This window comes from Triticum urartu, chromosome 1A, assembly GCF_056163025.1.
Source record: "Triticum urartu cultivar PI428250 chromosome 1A, HENAU_Tu73, whole genome shotgun sequence".
Taxonomy (NCBI): domain Eukaryota; kingdom Viridiplantae; phylum Streptophyta; class Magnoliopsida; order Poales; family Poaceae; genus Triticum; species Triticum urartu.
The window spans coordinates 193,581,831-193,586,921 of record NC_141873.1 but is presented as its reverse complement, the minus strand read 5'-3'; positions in this window follow the sequence as shown (position 1 = coordinate 193,586,921).

The window sequence follows — 5,091 nt, the reverse complement described above, 5'->3', positions numbered from 1 at the left end:
GCGAGCGAGCGCTCCTCCTGGACTGATAGAGAGGCAATGCTGGCCTCCGGCTTCCATGAGATTGAAGACATTGTTGATGGTGAGTTTCTTTACTTTCTTCCTTCGAGCTGCCGATTATAAATCGTGCCGACTCCTAGTTTTTGACTTGTTTCTTCATTTCTTCCGTCTTGGCAGACTTCTTCCCTGGGCACTCGTAGGCCGCCATCCAAGCCATCGAGGCTGACCGTGAAGGTCGGAGGGCGGAAGGTGCAGAGATCACCGCCGACGCCCCCCGAACCCTTGATGAGCATATCCTGAGCATCGAGGCTCGCCTTCGGCCGACTCACCGGATGCTGCGCCGGCTTCAACGTGTCGGCGCCCAGGCGATTGCTACCCTGTGGCCGGACATGCAGGCTCCGTGCACCCCCAGTCAGACTGCCGACTGGCTGGAGGTCGCGGCTGGTCGCCTTGAAGCCTGGAAAGGTTCCTCGGCCCGAGCTGGAGCGCGCTGGGGCTGGACCTAGACCGGCTGGCCACACTCCGGTCAGAGGCCCAGCCGGAGCTGGCAGCTGCGGAAGACGCCCTCGTCAAGCGTGCTACAGCGATCACCGAGTACACTGACACCAGCATCTTCGTCCCCGAGCGGTCTGAAGACGGCAAGGAGGTACCACCGGAGTGGTTTGGGATGAACCCAGACTACGGCGAGGACTCGGCGGAGGTGATCGGTTCCAGCGCTGAGGAGGAAGGCGAGGCGGAGGACGGAGGCGAGACGGAAGAACCAGAAGACGGAGCGGACGGCCAGTCTCAGCTCGACCGTGCCTCCAGCAACGATCCGCGTGCGACCGAGCCGACTGCCGCCGGGGGCGATCGAGCCGAGACTGCCCAGCCGGCTGCCCCCAACGCCTGACGCTGCCGTCTCCTCCGACCCTCCGAATCCGTCTGCCGCATCTGTGACGCCCCGAGACCGATGTGCCAGGTGTCGTCCAGTTATTCGCTGTTGTTGCCTTGTCATTGCTTGCGTGTCATGCATCTCATATCATGTCATCATGTGCATTGCATCATCATGTTTTCAAAACTTGCATCCGTTCGGGTTTCCCTAGTTCCTTCTGTTGTCCGTTCTGAGCCCAGACACACTTGCACGCGCCCGCGGCATGTCCGAAATATTATTTTATAAGTGGTCAGAAAATGTTCTCGGAATGGGATGAAAGTTGGCATGTGGTCTTATTATAGTGTAGATAGACCGCTTGTCAAGTTTCATCGCATTCGGAGTTCGTTTGATAGCCCAACCGTTAAACTATAGAGGCATTATAGCCGGTCTTTTCGTCGGACGTTTTCGGTCTCCGGAAACAGTCGCCGGTCCTCCCTCTCTTCTTTTCTCTCAGCTCGAGACCGTCTACACAGCTCACGACCTATCGCCAGGTCCAACTTAACCTCTCTCGTCAGCCCACGGCTCTCCTCGCGTGCGCGTCCGAAAAGCTGTCCCGGACCCGACTCGGACTGTCGTCACCGTTGGATCCGGATCATCCCCAAACGTCTACAAAACATCTCCGTTTTGTTTATTATACTCCCTAGCCTATTTTTCCCGATCGTCCGATTACAATCGGAGGGACGGATTAGCCCCTAACCAAATCCCACTTAATATATATAGAGAGAGCAACCCTAGTTTTTAGGCCTCCTGTCCCATCCATCCATCCCATCCATTGCGCCGCCACCCCCCTTGTCCTCTCCACATCAGGATCCCCTCCCGATCCATCCAACCACCTACCTCCTCGTCTTGCGCAACCAGCCAGCCAGCAGCCTCCACCTCCTCCCTTCGAACCATCCTCGCGCCCGCCTCCAGATGGAGCAGGAGGCTCGTTCCCGGCCTCCTCCTTCTCGTTGCCTCGCCCATCCTCAAGCCCCTGCCCGGAGCACCCCCGCAAGCGGCAGCAGATTCCGCATCTTCGGCCGCAGCTCCAGGCCACCGGAGCACCAGGGACTGAAAGGAGTCAGCCTTGGCCTCATCACCGTCATGGCCACCGCCCGGCCGTCACCCCGATGCTGGATCCGGCCAGCTCCCTCCTGTCCCCGCCGGATCCGCCTCGTCCGCCTCCCCCCGCCTCGCCAAGTCCCACGACCCGCCATGGCCAACGCCTCAAGCTTGTCTCCGTTGGGCCCGCGCCCGTGCCCTATTTCTGGACGCCTCCGCCCAGGTCCGCCCATTCCAAGAACTCCCCGCTGTCGCCGTTGAACGTCGCCGCCGGGAGCCCCGCTTCAAGTCCCTGCCTTGACTACTGCCCTTCTGCAGAGCTCGTCGCCAGGGAGCCGTCGCCCCGCGAAGTCACTCGTCCCGCCTCGGCTTGCCCGCTTTGCCAGCGCCAAGTCCCGCTGGCCTTCCCGTCCAGCGCCGCCGCTGCTCTGCTCCCTGACGAGCAGAGGATCGCGCCAGCTTCAGTGCCCCTCCGCGCGTGGCCCAGATCCAGCAGGCCCAGCCTGCCTCCCTAGCTGCGCCTAGCCTCTCCACAAGCCGGCCCATGAGGCCTGGTGAGGCAGCCCCTATCCTTGTGCACTTTTGGGCCGGCCAGATTCGGCCCAGGACAAGTTTTTTTCCGCAGAACGTTTTTTTCTATTAATCCTGAATCTGCATGTTTACAGATTAGACCCTTAACTTCATGCATTTTATAACTCATCATCTATGCACCGGATTAAAATGATTTTTAAATGAAAGTTGCTTAGAATTTTGTGTAGTTTCATAATATGTCATTTCCATCCATGTTCAAAATGTTTTAAAATGCTGTTTGTTTAAATTTGCTTAAATAACTTGCTAAAATGATTTAATTCATAACTAAATAACCGTAATTCGGAATTTAATAAACTTTATATGTAAATGGGGTAGAATTTTGCCTAGTTTAACATGGTGGCTTCACTTTGCATGCTTAAAAACTCTAAAATTATGTTTAGGGTAGAACAGTACCAAACCTAATATATAGATATGAGGAGTTTCCGGAATTGTTGTTCGTTGTTTCCGGCCTCATTTAAACTTTACTAGATAGGTAGTTTTCATTTGCTTCACCCTCTTGCCATGCTAACAACATTTAATCTTGTTGGGTACATAAACGAGAGAGAACTAAATAAGTCATGTGGTGTTTTCTTCAATATGCAACTCCGTTGAATAATGAGCTCTAGCTAATTTGTAGGATTGTTTGTGCACTTTGCCATGCCATGCCTCATTAAACCGGACATGCATCATACTTATTTGTGCATCGTGCCATGTTGTTGCAGTGGTTGTTTACTATGTTGTTTGCTTACTTTCCGGTGTACTTCGCCTCGGTAATCCGGTAACGTCATGTTGTGAGGATTTGTTCGACAACGTCCGTTTGTCTTCTTCATGGACTCATTCTTCTTCCTTGCGGGATCTCAGGCAAGATGACCATACCCTCGAAATCACTTCTATCTTTGCTTGCTAGTTGCTCGCTCTATTGCTATGCCTATGCTGCGATACCTACCACTTGCTTATCATGCCTCCCATATTGCTAAGCCAAGCCTCTAACCCACCTTGTCCTAGCAAACCGTTGTTTGGCTATGTTACCGCTTTGCTCAGCCCCTCTTATAGCGCTGTTAGTTGCAGGTGAAGATTGGATCTTGTTCCATGTTTGGAACATGGTTATTTTCTTGGGATATCACATTATATCTTATTTATATTAATGCATCTATATACTTGGTAAAGGGTGGAAGGCTCGGCCTTATGCCTGGTGTTTTGTTCCACACTTGCCGCCCTAGTTTCCGTCATATCGGTGTTATGTTCCCGAATTTTGCGTTCCTTACACGGTTGGGTTATAATGGGAACCCCTTGATAGTTCGCCTTGAATAAAACTCCTCTAGCAATGCCCAACCTTGGTTTTACCATTTGCCTCACCACCACCTACTTTTCCCTTGGGAGTCGCTCTCTCGAGGGTCATCTTTATTTTACCCCCCCCCCCCGGGCCAGTGCTTCTCTAAGTGTTGGTCCGAACCGGGCAGCCTGCGGGGCCACCTCGGGGAAACTTGAGGGCTGGTTTTACTCATAGCTTGACCTATCTGAGTGTGCCCTGAGAAAGAGATATGTGCAGCTCCTATCGGGATTTGTCGGCACATTTGGGCGGTGTTGCTGGACTTGTTTTACCACTGTCGAGGATGTCTTGTAACCAAGATTCTGAGTCTGATCGGGTCTTCCCACTAGAAGGAATATCCTTCGTTGACTGTGAGAGCTTGTGATGGGCTAAGTTGGGACACCCCTGCAGGGATTTGAACTTTCGAAAGCCGTGCCTGCGGTTATGGGCAGATGGGAATTTGTTAACGTCCGGTTGTAGAAAACTTGAAGTTGACCTTAATTAAAAATGCATCAACCACGTGTGTAACCGTGATGGTCTCTTTCGGGCGGAGTCCGGGAAGTGAACACGGTGTTGGAGTAATGCTTGACGTAGGTTGTTCTAGGATCACTTCTTGATCATAGTTGTTCGACAGTTCTTTGTCTTCTCTTCTCGCTCTTATTTGCGTATGTTAGTCACCATATATGCTAGTCGCTTGCTGCAGCTCCACCTCATACCTTTACCTAACCCATAAGCTTAAATAGTCTTGATCACGAGGGTGTGAGATTGCTGAGTCCCATGACTCATAGATACTTCCAAAACCAGCTTGCAGGTACCGAGGAATCCGTGCAGATGACGCAACCAAGCTCAAGGAGGAGCTCGATGGAGATCTTGTCCTTTGTGTCGTTTCGTTCTAGTTGATCAGTAGTGGAGCCCAGTCGGGACGATCGGGGATCTGTGTAGCTTTTGGGGTAGTCTTCTTCTATTTTGGCTCCGTAGACGGACCTTGATTGTATCTGGTTGATGTAATGCTTTATTCATGTATTTGTGTGAAGTGGCGATTGTAAGCCAACTATGTCTCTTTTCCCCTATTGTATTACATGGGTTGTGTGAAGATTACCTCACTTGCGACATTGCTTTCAATGCGGTTATGCCTCTAAGTCGTGCTTCGACACGTGGAAGATATAGCTGCATCGAGGGCGTTACAGCATCTTAGGCTGCCGCCTATTTTATCTGCTTTAGTAGTCTTTGAAGAACTTGTTAATTTGCACAATTCCACCCGCGG